A 16,696-nucleotide genomic window follows, 5' to 3' on the forward strand; every position below is an offset into this window, starting at 1 on the left:
ATTAAGTGGGACATCCTCTTCCCGAAAACGCAAAGAGACTCAACAGCAAAGACTGCCAAGTGTCAGCTTAAGATCCCCTTCGACTCGTGTGGTGACGGTGGCCAGAGCAGGGCATAGTATAGGTGGAAATTTAGGAAGAGGGGCACCGCAAAAGCCCGACCCACCAAATAGCAAGCAGCGGCCGTAACATCGACGTATACGTTGGCATTTACAGTCGGGCGATTCGCCTCCCCGGAAAATCCTGTTCGCGACTTGCCTAGGGTAAAAGAATAGTGTTTGTGCGTTTTGCGCTGCTCGTCCTTTTGCTGCGGCCATGACCTGTCCCTAAAGACGCGCAGAACTGTATGTTTGTGAAGTCCGAAGCTATAGGCGCCATCTCCACAGCCAGTCCCCTTTCGGTTTCCCCGCGAGGAACACCCGCAGTGGCAGTTGAGCCAAAGTTTGTCTATAGGTTCCCTGCACAGCTAAGCTCAAAATTAGACGGTGTGAGAAACTGGCATGTGGTGAAAGTAAAATGCACACGAACCTCACCACACACTGTTTCTTTCCCCAATTCGATGCATCTTCTTGCCAATACATCCTTCTCCAGAACTGCCAGGAAAACAGCTCGATCCTTGAATATGGTCCCCGCTTAGCGTTCCTTGGCCCTGACACAGCGAATAGTTCGTAGAACTGCAACGTCACACACATCATTGCTTACTTGCATCGAATTCTGGAGTTTCCCATGGAGTAGTCACGATACAATTACAAAGCACACTGTTGGTATGCGGCAGAGAACTGCGGATCAGATACTCTCGACCACCTGGAGCCCCGTTAATGCGCTCCGAAATCTAGGTTTAGTATATAAGAGTTGGAAAAAAATTCCATTAAGAGACACTTCTGTTTACAGGGTTTCCAGTTCGTGTCAGTGATTTTCACACAAACACTTGCACAATCGCTGAAGTTAGCTTGATCAGCTATATTCGCTTATATTTAGCGAACGCGTTATTCATAGAAGTCGTTATGCTAAAGGTATGTCCCGTTGACAACTACGAGATTTATATTCGTGGCGCTGCTGTTTACCTGCATGAAAGTGTGGCCCCCTTGGCCAGGAATCTAACCCATGTCCTAAAATTTAGTATCGCAATGCAACACCTTAGTAGAGTGTACTAGAATAAGGGTTGTTCACACTAACCTTAGCTTGCAGCACTCGCAGATTGGTAACGAAAATTCGTGTTACTTAGCACTAAATTGTCCCGTTTCACAGTCGTCAGTGCGGGTAACAACGCAATCTTAACTCGAATGCGTACATCAAAGCCAACACTATTTTTAGAGAACATATTTGTGACGGCCTGACGTTATTTCAAGCAATTGTGCACACGAGTCAAATTGAAAACTTGTCATTCGAATCCATGAATATTGTACAGACGCGGCCACTAATAAAGAAAACATTGGCCCGCAGAGCATGCCTATACTTCATTTTCTTGCATAAAAACAAGGGTTTAGATTTGCATAGGGCTATTGGTGGTTGACAGGTCAGACTCTTTCCAACAAAGTAGTAAAGCGCACGTTCCACGTTTCCCCATCCACTTGCAGTTGGGGGCCTGCAATTGCAGCAAGTGTACGACTTGTACTTACGAGAGGTACCATACGCGGGAGGCAACACACCCGAACACGGAAGAACGCCGAATCAACTTTCGCTAGAAGTGAAAGTTGACAAGCTGAAACGACACAGGAACATATAGGTCGTTACTTCCGACAGTTCGCGTGGCAAGAGGACATAGATTTGCAACTTAAGCGAGCCGGCGGAGAGCGACACCAGGTGAGGAGTCGTGTACAATGGTGCAGGTGTCCTGTGACATTCTGCATGACCGTTGTGCAAGACGCGGTGTTCGTCATACGCGTCTCATTCACTAGAAGGAAGGAAATGATGAACATCGAATCATGCGACCTGAAAGAGTAAGTGCTTATTAAAAGACCGAGGCGCACATTGAAGACCCGATATAAATGACGCCTTAGCGCTAGAAAGATAACGATAAAAAGGACAGGACACGTATGTCCCGTCTTTCTAGTCTTAAAAGATGCTCATTACAGTTTTTTTTTTTAATAGTGAGTGGGTCTGTACATGCATTGCACCAAGTGTACGACTTGTACTTACGAAAGGTACCATGCGGGAGGCAACACACTCGAACCCGAAAGAACGCCGAATCAACTTTCGCAAGAAGTGAAAGTTGACAAGCTAAAACGACAACAAAATAGCTAGTTGCTTCAGACAGTTCGCGTGGCAAGAGGATTGTTTTGCAACACGCGAGCCGGTGTAGAGCTGCGTCGGGTGAGGAATCATGTGCAATGGTGGCTGCATGTGTCCTGCGACATTGTGCATGACCGTTGTTCAAGACGCGGTGTTCATACGCCTCATTCACTCGAGGGAATGAAATGATAAACAGCGAATCATGCAACCTGAGACAGATGAAGTGCTCATCAAACACACTGACGGCACCTGTGGATCATGCGTTAGTGCAAGAAAGACAAGGTTTAACAAGAGAAAACACATATCCCGCCTTTCCGGTATTTCAGCGTAATTTAGAGCAAATAAACCAAGTAGCCTAAAATCTCCTCGAAGCGAAATAGGGACAGTTTCAACAGTGTTGTAGATATCTTGATCAGGTCAGAGAATCTGACCAATGTAGAGACCACGTGCGCCTACGTGAGAAAGCAAGTAAGATTCATAACACTGAGTTCGTCCGCAAACTGAAGAGACTGCAATTACATACGCATCATTGCTTAGTTTCCGTAAAACCTTCCGTAAGCAACTGCGACGTTTATCATAGTTATTTCCTATCACCTCAAGGGTAAATAGAAGGCACGAAACTAAAAGCAAGGAATGCTCGATGAAGTTCTTGTGCCTTTTACGCGTTGGCTGCCGCAGGGAATGCCAAGTTTCCAATCGAAGGCGTAAGAAAAAAAGGAAAAGACAACTAGGTTTAATAAGATAATGATCTAAGGGTTTACATCCTCAGAACAAACGTATCGACCATTAAAGATGTCTTGGTGGAGGGGAAAATCCAACCTTTAACATGCTCCAAAAAATTTATTTTGATCCCTATAGATCTTGGAATACAAGACAATATTGATTTTTACCAAATTGACGCACACAAAAAGAAGCATTACAGGCGAGCGCAGAAGTAAAGAAGATTGATATAAGAATGGAAGTCATACAAAAATTGTTGATCAAGGCCGCCCATGATGTGCCAGTTGAAGTCGATGCAAACTCCGAAATGTAACAGGCCGACTCCGGGTAATACGGTGCAAGCAAGACAACCATATTTCGCACCAGGAAATAAATTATTCCGGAATGGTGTCCGGGAGCGCAACAACATTCCTGCCTAGTGTTCACTAAACCGTCATGGGAGAAGACCTCGGACACCTGCAAAGTCACGTTAGTGGGTTCACCTGCTATTTTGTTTGATGCCGCTGTTGAAGCTCGCAGCAAAGGTGATCCTTGTGGTGATCCCCGACAAGTTGCCGGTGATGAAACTCGTTGAACAAGGGCTCACACTTGCAAGTCCTGGCAGCGGCAGCACTTTTTATAACTGCAACAACATCGACGATAGCAGTTACTGAACTTTCAAAAAATGAAAAACACGATATCTTTACAAAACACGCTGTAGAGCGAGCTTAAGTTTTTTTTAGAGGGCAAAAAATTACTTAGATGCTGCGCGATCAAGAGACGCAGTAGCTAAATACTAACAGGCTAATCGTTAAAGGGCGGGTTGCAAACACAGAGACTGGAGAACACAAATGCAGTTTACATTGCCTAGCCCCCTTGTGTTGGTGGTTACAGGCTCACTATACAAGATGAATTATTACCAGTTTAAATTGTGATTGCTTTTTTAACTTATAACTATACATTACAACGAAAATGAACGCAGTGAAAATATGGGCAATGAAATTCGCGACAAGCTGGAGTTGGTCATCTCTACCGATTCAATGTCCTAGTTATAAAAAAAAGCTCTTTGAAAGTATATAGTAACTATGATAGCATAGATAGGTGAACAGACTCATGAGTAAACTCACTCAGACTCAGATCAAGCCATCAGTCTGAGTGAGTCTAAGTAATGGTCGTACTTACAAACCATCATTTTACTTATCGAATGTTTTTAAGTATGTGTACTATTCTACGTTAGTCATAAAGGCACTGAAATGGTGACAGGTTAAAAGGCAACTACAAGATCGATTAGTGAATACCAGCCTACTTTTTATCAAATGCACTAATACTAAAACCGATAAGAAAATCGCGAGATAGTTTTAAGGTTGGCTTGTGAATACAAGCCTAACAGAAAGAAATAGACCTGCACAGGTGATGCTATCAGGAGGACATACCCAGCGCAACGGACACCAAGAGGTGGAAGGCATGGCCAAGAGCAGCAATCTTATGTAGGGAGACGACGATAAATTTTGAAGCAACAAACTATTTGCCAGTACAGAGATGGGCGAACTTAAAATCGCTCAGTGAGCCCTCAGTCCCGCATTGGACATAACATAAGCTGATCAAACATTAAAGAATTAGGCCTGCTGCGCTACTTTCGGAAGTTCCAAAATCGACTGCAAGCTGTTGTAATTAAAAGCCATCTACACAGCGCATAGCAACATGGAAGTGGTTTGGCCGTCGTCTGGAGGTGAAAATTACCAATACTGGCTACTCTATTTTTACGAAGCATGTGGGGGTGCTGACACCCCTGTGAAGTTGTTTGCGCTGCGTGGCGCACGTGTCTCGCCCAAAAGCCGCATTTCAAGTTACAACCACCGGGCGGGCGGTAGATGGCGTTGTGTTCGCTTTAATCAACACTATCGAATGAATGAATGGATAAATGGATAAATGGATAAATGGATAAATGGATAAATGGATAAATGGATAAATGGATGGATGGATAAATGGATAAATGGATAAATGGATAAATGGATAAATGGATAAATGGATGGATGGATAAATGGATAAATGGATGGATGGATAAATGGATAAATGGATGGATGGATAAATGGATAAATGGATGGATGGACGGACGGACGGACGGACGGACGGACGGACGGACGGACGGACGGACGGACGGACGGACGGACGGACGGACGGACGGATGGATGGATGGATGGATGGATGGATGGATGGATGGATGGATGGATGGATGGATGGATGGATGGATGGATGGATGGATGGATGGATGGATGGATGGATGGATGGATGGATGGATGGATGGATGGATGGATGGATGGATGGATGGATGGATGGATGGATGGATGGATGGATGGATGGATGGATATGGCTGTACCCATTATATCGGGCGGTGGCTAGCGCCACCAAGCCGTAATATAAATGAACCAAAAACTAGATTTATTTTTTTCCTTAAATTTTAGAGGTTGAGGATTTAAACTTTGCAGCGAAGGGTTCAATTTTCACTCGTGCCTTGACTTTAGCCACCAATCAGATAACCTCATTCTAGTTAATTCTACCCGCTTAAAGTCTATTTTGCCCTCACTGTCCCTAAACCCCAGTGCTTTGAACAACTCTGCGCCATCAACCTGAACTACAGAGTGAAGCCCTTTAAAGAACATTATCAAGTGTTCGGCAGTTTCTTCTTCCTCTCCACACGCACTGCATACCGTGTCTACCCCTTCGTATTTGGCCCGATATGTCTTTGTTCGCAATATTCCCGTCCTGGCCTCAAACAGTAGAGAACTACCCCGAGTATTATCATATATCCTTTCCTTGGTCATTTCCTGCTTAAAAGTTCGATAGATCTCTAGTGCGGACTTCTTAATCATGCCAATTCTCCACATATCGGTCTCAGCTTCCTTCACCATCTTCTTAACCGATAATTCTTTTTGGGTTGGCCCCCTGCTGTTTTCCAAGTATTTACCAGTCAATTTTCTGGTTCGCTTCCGCCATTTTGTATCGACATTCTTCATGTACAAGTAGCTGAATACCTTCCTAGCCCAACGCTCCTCCCCCTTTTCTCTCAATCGCTTCTCAAATTTTATCTTGCTGCTAGTTTCCCTGCCCTCAAATGATGTCCATCCCATATCACCTTGTACTCCCTGATTTGGTGTATTCCCGTGAGCTCCTAAGGCAAGTCTACCTATTCCACGTTGCTTAATTTCTAATCTTGCTTGAACTTCTGATCTCATGCACAAGACCGCATTGCCGAACGTCAGACCAGAAACCATGACCCCTTTCCAAATTTCTCTCACAACATCATACCTATTGTAATTCCACAGTGCCCTGTTTTTCATTACCGCTGCATTCCTGTTACTTTTAGTCGACACGTATATTTCGTGTTCCCTTAGGTACTCGGCCCCATTGCTTATCCGTACGCCCAGATATTTGTATTTATCTGTTATCTCTAGCGTGACTTCCTGTATTCTAAGCTCACTACCTTCATTGTCATTAAAAATCATGACTGCTGATTTTTCCTTACTGAATCTGAAATCTAACCTATCTCCCTCATTACCGCAGATGTCCACTAATCTCTGCAAATCTTCTTTGTTGTCGGCCATTAGCACTATATCATCTGCGTACATCAATGCTGGTAGTGCCTGTTCAATGAGTTTCCTTGTTTGACGAAAGAGAGGTTGAAGCCCAGTCCACTTCCCTCTAATTTGGCCTCTAATCCTTGTAGGTACATCATTAATAACAAGGGTGACAGAGGGCACCCCTGCCTAAGCCCCCGTTTCACCTCTGTGGGCTTAGATACCTGTTTTTCCCACTTTATAACTACCTTGTTACTTTTACAGATCTTTGAAAAATTAGTGACTACATCTTCCACGCCTAGTGTGTCCAGTATTCCCCACAATTCCTCTTGAACCACACTACCGTACACTCCTTTGATATCCAAAAATGCTAGCCACAGGGGTCTGTGTTCATTTTTTGCTATTTCGATGCACTGCGTCAGTGAGAAAAGATTGTCTTCCAACCTCCTGTGTTTCTGAAACCCATTCTGCAGTTCCCCCAGCACCCCCTCATCCTCTATCCATGCCTGCAGTCGTTCCTTTATAATCTGCATCGCCAGCCTGTAGACCACTGATGTCACTGTTATAGGACGGTAGTTGTTTATATCAGCTTTGTGCCCCTTTCCTTTATAGATCATGCTCATCCTGCTAAGTTTCCATCTATCAGGAACTTTTCCATCGATTATTATTTTGCTCACTGCCTCTTTCAAAGTCTGCTTAGACTTCGGACCTAATGTGTTTATGAGCATAATTGGAATGCCATCTGGGCCTGTTGATGTACTACTAGGAACCCTTTTCTCAGCCCTTTCCCACTCTTCTTGTGAAAATGGAGCCATTGCGCCTCTTGATTCATCCGTGTCTATTGAGGTGCATAAGACACTTCTGTGTTGAAATTTTTCTGTCACCCTTGTTCTTATATATTCAATAGCTTCGTCCTCTTCTAGCCTAGCACCTTGAGCTGTAGTTATAAATCTATGCTCTAGCCTCGTCTCATTTCTTAGCGAGTTTAGATGGTTCCAAAATTTCGCAGCTGCCTTTCTATCTTTTTATGCACTTCTGCCAGCCACTGGGCTCCCTTTCTTCTAATCTTTTCATTGATCAGAAGGAATGCATCCCTTCTACAGCTTATAAAGATTTCCCACTTTCTTTCAACATCATCTGTCGGTTCACCCCGCTGCTTAGCATGTCTGTGTTCCCTAGAGGCTTCCTGTCGTTTTGTATGGCTCTCTTAACTTCCTCATCCCACCAACTTTTGGGTTTGTGTCTTCTTTTCCGGGGTGACTTGTCACGTGCCTTAGCAAGCTCCAGCTCAAACAGTCTAATTAGATTCGTGTATGTCCACACTGTTTTATTATCCTCAGTGATTACTTTCTCAATTTGTTTAGTGGCTATTTCAATTTGCCTTTCTAAATAAAAATTTTCCTGTAGTTGCTCATCTTGTCTCGTTCCCACTTTCACTGCTCTTCCGAAACTTAGCTTGATACGTTTGTGATCACTGCCCAGACTTCTAAAGCCACCTTCATCTATGTGCATTCCCCTGAGCTTATCATACATCCTATGTGACATCAGTGCGTAATCTAGCGTCGACTGCAGCCTTCCTACACCCCATGTTATTTGCCCTTCACACTTCTCGGTACTGCTGCAAATGATCAAATCCAGCCTTTCACACATATCCATGATCATTTTGCCTGTCGGGTCAGTATACCCATCTATACCTTCTATGTGTGCATTCATATCTCCTAGTATAATTATCTCGCACTCTCATCCCAACTCCTGAATGTCCTTTGATATACACTCTACCATTGCCTGGTTTTCCTCTCTGGCCTTTGCTCCCGTCCACAAGTACACGAAACCAAGGAGTGTCATTTGCCCTGCCATTTTCCCTTTTAGCCATAAATGTTCCTTGCACTCCTGCATGACCCTTTGCCAGTCTGTACTTTTATGAATGAATGCCCCAATACCACCCCCATTTCTGCTGCCTTCTGTTCTATTACAATATTCACACGCGTAGTCCGCATTGTTAGGAGGTTGTTCCATGTCCCTGAGATGTGTTTCTACAAAACCATATACAATCGGCCTCTTTTCCCTTAGCTGTTCTTCTATCTCTTCCCACTTCAGCCTGCTGCTACCGCCCTGCATGTTATTATACCCTATGTCTGAACTGGCTCGGCGCTCGTGGCTACGTTTATTTCTGCCCTGGACTCTACCTATCTTAGATACTGGTGCCAATTTAGAATTTTATCTGTCCATACCACCTGTCAAAGAGTCTCCCTGGTTGTTTTCCTTGTTACTAGCTATCCTGCACCCCGAAGGGCCCGCTTGTCCCCCCAAAAAGCTACTGCGCGTCCTGCAAGTCGCCAACCCACCTCATGACCTAGCCGCCCATCGAAGTGAATTCTGTCTCGTTGAAAACCAACCCACCTATGCACCTCTCTGTTTATTTCCACCACCTCAAAGCCTTTCTTTCGACTCATCCGCCATATCTCTTGGTTTGCGTTGAAAACCGCTCTTTTCAGGTTGCTATCACGCACCGGTACCTCCGGTATCATGCACATCGCCGCTACCTGTACCTCAGGAGAAGTGGCGCGCATGTCATCGACGCCTTTCGCCACTGTAGTTGCTAGTCCTGCTGTATCTTCATTTAATACATCGTTTAAACCGAATGAAATTATCACGAGGTTTCGTCTATCAGCTGTAGTTTTGAGTTTTGCGCTTGCTTGCCTCATGACTGCTTCCAGCTTGCGTCCTGGGAACGCCCCTACTGCAACCCTCTTGTCACCTCTTACCCTCTCTTTGATGGCTTCTGTGCATCGATTTAAATTCGAGTCCCCGGCGATTATCACATGCTGTGACTTTTCAGCTGGAGCGTCCTGCACCTGGGGGTTACTTGCACCTGTGACGCCGGCTGCTTTGTCCCCTCCCAGCACCACCACTACTTCGCTGAAGCTGGACCTTGCGACAAATGAACCGGCTGAACCTGTTTTTTCCAAACTTGCTTGCTCTTTCTTCTCCGCAGTTCTGGTTGCCGGTTCCCTACCGTTCTCTCCGTAGGCCGCTCCTCTGTTTACCTTGGCTAGTGCTTCCTCGGCGGACTTCGGCTTTTCTCCCATAGCCCTCGTTTTCTCTTGCTCTGTCGCCAACGCAGTCTCTAGCTCGGTGATTCTCATCAGCATGTCACTCTGGGTAACCATCATTTTCTCCATTTTTTCCTTGACCTCACATTGCCTACACTTCGCGTCATCATCATCAAGGTGTAGCGCCGCGGTGACCCCTGGCGGAAGGCAAGCCTTGGTGGCTGGCGAGAGTTGAGCGACTCTCTTCTGCACGTGTGGTTGCCGTGAACGGTTGTCTCTAGCGTGGGTCTCCAGTGCGTGGCACCGCGGGCTGCGCGTCGGGGGCCCTCGTGGTAAGGCAAGCGTTGGCGACGTTGCTTTAGGTGTGTTATTGTGTGTCATGTTATTGTGTGTTTATCATGTTATTGTGTTTGTAATGGAGTTTATGGTAATATTGTGGACGGATGTACTAGCGTGTTGATAACGATTAATGTATCGATTCGGCGGATCATATCGTCGTTCTAAATTAGTTAAATGTGTGTCGTTTGGTTTGTAACGACCGCGTCTGCTGCGTCCGTTCACTCCAAGAGCGTGGCGCTCGCCATTTCGAGACCCCACAAGCTCTACGCACGTTTCGATTTCACAAGTTCCTTCAACAAGGGTGGCAACGAACCTTTGACGGCCATAGTCTCGTGCAGCACTTGCTATTCTCTCAGTTTCACCATGGTACCCCCGTCCCATTTTGTATCCACTGTTCATTCTGTTGATAACGACAGACTAAGAACGCTGATACTTAGCGCAGGAACTTCGAGCTGTTCTCTAACTTTGACGTTTGACAGCACGCGGAAAGGAGACGAGCAATGAGGAGACGCACAGAACGCTTAAGTTACAACTGTCTTTTTACTCTTCTGCCACAGCAATAGTCTTCTGCCACTTAACACCTTAGGTGGTATGCGAGGGATTATTGGTCAGCTGCCAGCCCGTAATAGGATCACGCGCTACGTGACGCCAACAAGCAAATAATGAGTGTGCCACATTCACCTCAACGACAACAGGCAGCACTGAGTGGAGCTCTCACGTTTAAATGCACATACATACCCCATAAATGGGTGGGGGATAACCGCCGTGGTGGCTCAGTTGTTAGAGCACCGAACGAGGTAGTCGAAGGTCGCAAGTTTGGTCCCTGTCCACGACAAGTTATCTTTTCGTACACTTTTCTTTCTTCACAGCTAGATCACAATTCTAATCGCATCCCCTATACCTTCATTCGCAGAATGGTCTGACAGTTCTCATTATAGATATTGTGTCTAACAAAGGCGTCTTCTAACAAAGAATTAACGAAGAGATTTTTTATCGCAAAACACGTGATATCAATGATGGGTTGTTCCCTTGACTAGAATTTTGTGTAGCTCGTCTGCACTTCTTGTAATAGGTGCGCATATATTGCTGTGACAGGAAAATAAGAACCACTTGCACGTTCAGAGCTCTGCATGTCTACTCTATGTTCGTCCTCGTTCCATGCGCCGTGAGACGTTGCAATCGTGCTGCACTAACTAGCCCGACGCTCAGATTTAGTATACTATAACACTATATGCAAGCCTTCCTGGGTAGTAATTGCACTATATTTGTGTACTAGCCCCTAGCCAGGAAAGGGCACTAACACCAAACCAAACCCGGACGTGATTAAGGCAATCAAGTGCATTTACAGAGAACAGAAACAAGCAACGCTAGACACAAGACTGGAAAACTACAGAGAGTCAGGGCACTGTCCTTAGATCTACCAATGTCACCTGAATACCATCTTTTCCGTATTATTGATTTAGCAACAGCACAATTAGATGCGCTTATGCATTTACCGAGTACCTAATGTTTTCAGAGCTATAGGGTTTCTTAACGCGCCGTGTATATCGGAACAGACGAATCAATTCATAACAAAATATGTGCACCTGCCATTGCTGGCAATTATAGCTGTAGCGCCCACGCCTTCATTCGTATCAGCTCTACGCCGTGGACGCCAAGTCATTATGGTGAGTGATAAGTATACGGTCACATTCCGGCATGGCTATGGTAACTTTTTCAGAGAAAGATGACAGATTACATCAGCAAAAAGCGGGATTTTTGTTGTTCAATCTACTAGTAGATATATGAGAAAGTGCTTACTCGAGGAATTGCCGTGGGGATGCCCACCAGGCGATCTTCTGACGAAGTGGCACGTGGTATGTTGTGAAGACAGCACTCCTGGGGAGAAGTCAGTGAATTTATTAATCCCTCTTGTTTCAACGCACACACTCAGACGCAAGTGGTGTTTTGCCGGTTCATGGGTCTAGTGGCCAATGAAAGCAAGACAGCGTAACGCCGAACGGAGATCTTGTTGGTATTTATTAATGTGAAGAGACTAGGCACACAACCCCTGACACGAGAGGAGTCAAACACCAATGCTGATTGAAAAACTTTCCTAAATCTCCATCACAACTTTTTATTTGTTGAGTAAGACTGTAACCAACCACGTCAGTGAAAACGCGGCGTTATTCTATGGCTCGACAAGCGAGCCACAGTTTAACTACAACGTCAAAAATATGGTTTATTTGCTATAAATGCACACAACCAAAAACAAATCACACATGAACCTTGAATTTATGATTTTGTTTATGTAGAAAGGAATGATGACCAACTGCCCAGTGGTTACATAATTATTCATTAGGGTTAATCACTATAGGTCGATAAAAATAGCCAATGTCTTTCTTGGAAAGTAATATCGAATGCCTTATTTCCCTCAGAGTTATCTCGAGCTGAGGAGACTCTTCTATGCCGCCTGCGGCTTGGAGTGGCCTTCATGAACGCATACTCTTAGCTCATTGGAATAGCCAGCTTTTCTACATGCCCTTAATGCAGCTACGAAGGAACTATCGCGCACCTTCTATGCGGGTGCACCCATTTCAACGCGCCAAGACAAGAACTGGCTGCAGCTTTGGATAGACTGGATGATCATCCTTTGTCGGAACAAAGCATTCTGTGTCATTGGCCGAGCCTATTCTCCGCCCAGAAGGCTTTGAATGCTTTGCTGCGCTTTTTGTGGACGACTGGCCCCAGAGACTGATTTTAGTGTCTTATACTCTGATATTGCCTTTCCTATGTCGCTATTTTTTTTGTACTTTCTCTCTCTCTCTTAGCAACATTTCTTTTATTATCTTTTATTCCCCTCACCCCTTTCCCCAGCACAGGGTAGCCAGCCGGTTTAAGAACTTGCTAACCTCCCTGTTCTTCTGCTTAAACTTTCCTCCTCCTCCTCCGAATGCCTTATAATTTGGTCGACAAGTTTCTCATTTCGAGGCAGTTGGTCAATTCGTGCGGAAATAGCGTTGAATAAAACTCATCAAAAATTAAAAAAAAACGGCAAAAAAGGGGAACCTTATAGGCTAATTTTTATTAGGCACAGCATTAGAACTAAAACATAACAGACATTGAAATCATAACGAATGTTAATTATGTTAACTGTGACGTAAATGTGGAGAAAGTGGACAAAAAAAACGTGCTGCTGGCAGCTGGGATAGAACCCATGATCTTAAAATGCGTCTGATCTTCTACCAAATGAGCTATACAGCCAAAATCATCCTCTCGTCCACTTTGTGGAATACATATATGCATATAAACCTGTGGAAAGCTTTCTGCCTGCTGGCATCTCGAGGCGCGTACGCGTGATGTTTACGAACTGGCAGCCGACCAATAATCCCTCGTGTACTACCATAAGATATCCAGTCTACCAAAACGAGACCCTTGCACGACTGAAAGCAGAAATTTCTGAGTTTGATTTTCTATGTTAAGCCCAAAATTAATTATAACAGAATAACTAGACTCATGAACAGCAACACGCATCGGCAGAGCCAAAAATTTAGAGGAAGAGTTGACATTTCAGACCCAGGTTCTGACATTGTTAGCGTATATGTGCACAACACCGTAGAAAAGCACACCCAAACACAAGAAAACCCCACTTAATGTAAACATTGCACAGGGGTATATACGTAGTGTTCATGTGTCGTCACTTCCGCCATTGTCGCCCTGTGCCGTCATGTCCGGGTACCTCCCTGGGTACCTACAGCTGTTCGCGTGCTGCCGCGCGGTTTGTTGAGGGCTCGCCATCTATTGCTGTGCGCGATGTTGAAAGAAGCCGTGTGATTTTCCGTTGTCGTACTTCAGCGAGCTAATCGGATCAGGAAGGCCTCGCTTGTTCACTCGATAAAAAACCAGAAAAATCAAGATTTGTGGCACGTACACCAGTCACCGCGTCCACCAGTGCCTCGCCACGACCTACGAGGGCCCATTATCTCACTTTCACTACAAATTGCGTGGTTCAAGAACAGGTAAAAGCCCAGTCTCTCTAGCAGCAATTTTATGAGTGGATCAGCGAAGCGCAGCAGCTCCCATCGAAAATGAGTCATCGTGCAGAGCTAGGCAAGTTTACAAGAGATTGATGATTGATATGTGGGGTTTAACGTCCCAAAACCACTATATGATTATGAGAGACGCCGTAGTGGAGGGCTCCGGAAATTTAGACCACCTGGGGTTCTTTAACGTGCACCCAAATCTGAGCACACGGGCCTACAACATTTCCGCCTCCATCGGAAATGCAGCCGCCGCAGCCGGGATTCGAACCCGCGCCCTGCGGGTCAGCAGCCGAGTACCTTAGCCACTAGACCACCGCGGCGGGGCAAGTTTACAAGAGATATAATATAATTATTGTTAACATATTGCTGCGGCCAACGCCACCACACTATCAGTGTGGCTCCCCAAGTGTTTTAAACAGTGCTGATGTGAGCCACGGGCCTAAATAGGCTGTAGCCTATGGCCTGTGGCTCACCTGCGGCCATCATACCTAAAGCCACCTGCCTAACCACCAGCTGAGCCTGCTCTGTGCCTCAGGGAGTTAGACCCGTGGTGGCACTGTTGATTGATTGATTGATATGTGGGGTTTAACGTCCCAAAACCACTATATGATTATGAGAGACGCCGTAGTGGAGGGCTCCGGAAATTTAGACCACCTGGGGTTCTTTAACGTGCACCCAAATCTGAGCACACGGGCCTACAACATTTCCGCCTCCACGTGGTGGCACTGTTCAAGGAACCCTCTCGCTAATGTTCACCGCAACCTTAAACTTTGGTAGATATGGAAATCTATAGCGAGTGATGTTTGGTGAACAACGCCCCAACACCTCACCGGCCTGTCATGATGTATATAGGGGGCTCACCAATTTGATGCCGATGACGAACCTCGCAGTGGTCCTCCAACTTCAGGCAATGTGGTTTGTGGTGCATAACTCCATAAGCCCAAGTAAAAAGTCCGCGGGTAAAGTCTACGCGCACACACACACACACACACACAAATTGAAACGCGACTCGTAAGTATTACGCCTATCGCACGCCCCGTGTCTGAAGCGAGCCATTCCACATGGCGGCGACGAATTGCCATCAACAGAATGCGCAGCGCGACCGGCCGCGAATGAACGAATGAACATTTTTTTTTTTCTAACGGTGATTCTCCGATATTCGCGCATGCGCTGTTGCAGCCACATTTTTTGGTGCCATTACGTCATGGGATCGTTCTTTGCCGTCTTATCGGCAAGATCTGCGTGCGGCTTACTGGCGCGTAATCTTCGGACTCAGATATTGACAGAAGCATCACTTTCATGGTGCGTGAAGTTAGACGAGAGCTTGATAGTACACCGCCTACTTGGGTGAATGAAAGTGCGATTCTTTAAATTTTACTTTGCTGTATGCTGGTTTTGTCTTACGGCGCGTACGCAAGCGAATGGAAACGCGGTATTTTACGCGGGGATAAAAATAGCACAAAGCAATTTTCGTGCGTAGTTATCGCATAAAAGCTTAAATTTTCATCCTATAAACAAATCGTGGTTCTAGCACATAAACCTCACATATTGTAACCCGCACAAATATTGAACTAGAAGACCACATCTTCCGTGCAGCGTGAACCAAGCAGTAAGGTACGATCGAAATTGCGAGAACAATTGAATTCACGCTGTTTGAAAACCAATGAATCAGAACAAGAACAACGACACCACTTTTCAGATTTATTGTGCAAATTTTACAAACGCCATTAACGTGTGTTTGCTCTGCTTTTTATACATGTGATTTCTTTTGAGCATCAGCTGGGAATTTAAACTGCAAAGGTGCGTAAGCTGTCGCACGGAATCGTTCAATGTCGAGATAAGTATACAGCAACAAATGCCATGGGCGCGCGAGATAACGTAGCCACGAGCGAAACGTGGCGAAAGTGGGATGCGAAGCGAGCGCTTTCGACCCACCAGTCAGGCAGACTTGAAACAGAAATATACTAATGCAATCATACGCGCTCCATCTATCGTTAACTGCAGCAAGCATATCAGTTTCATCGCTTGGCGGCGCTGACCCGAGTCCAAGCGAGCCGAGGCCACGCGTCGGAGCATTGGAGTTGAAGGTGCTGCAGGTTGTTCGCCCCATGTTGATTGCAACAGATGAACTCTTAATCGTCGAATGAGTGTATATCGGACCAAAGTACTTTCCCAAACGATAGGAACTGCAAAATACTCGCTACCTCATTTCTTGCTGCAGTGAGATGCATAGTGGTGTCAGCTGATCGACCGTGCATCAACGAGGCCTTGCGTAATTCTGCGTGCACTACAGAAAACTGCACGAACTCGAATTGACGTATGAACTCAATGGCACTCCGAGCTCATTTGTGCCGAGCCTGCCTGGCGGATTAGCCGTAGTAGTGAGTCACTAGCGATCAGCACGTCGTCGTGGCTGCACGGGACCGAATGTTTAACGTAGCAATGGTTTGCAAACACATGACGCCGTCAACATTACTTGCGCTGCAAGCACCATGTAGTTGCTTCTTCAATGGAACACAAGCATTTAACATCCCATTAAGTAGCGCTTGTGTCACAGCCATGATCAGACTAACAGTGCGCAATTCACTGCATCCGAATGTTGTAGGTTCCATCGGTGTGATCGCAACAAGGATATCGATACGAATACATGCGTATGCTTTTCACAAGGTAGAAATTGTGAAAAATCGCCGAACAACAACGTCATTCGGGCTGCACCGGAGAAGTACAGGAGAAGTTAGCGTAGACTGTAGTCACAGCATATTTCATTGCTCTAGCCAT

General features: G+C 45.5%; 1 long non-coding RNA gene across 1 annotated transcript; it reads right to left on the reverse strand.

Moving 5' to 3' along the window:
- Positions 1-3,217: 3,217 nt before the first annotated feature.
- On the reverse strand, positions 3,218-14,897 carry LOC142817292 (uncharacterized). The gene is made up of 3 exons (XR_012895153.1): positions 14,780-14,897; positions 3,433-3,572; positions 3,218-3,271 (listed from the first exon to the last, which is right to left on the reverse strand). It is a non-coding gene; the product is annotated as an uncharacterized LOC142817292 (long non-coding RNA).
- Positions 14,898-16,696: the final 1,799 nt, after the last annotated feature.

Source organism: Rhipicephalus microplus, chromosome 5 (assembly GCF_043290135.1).
Source record: "Rhipicephalus microplus isolate Deutch F79 chromosome 5, USDA_Rmic, whole genome shotgun sequence".
NCBI classification, from domain to species: domain Eukaryota; kingdom Metazoa; phylum Arthropoda; class Arachnida; order Ixodida; family Ixodidae; genus Rhipicephalus; species Rhipicephalus microplus.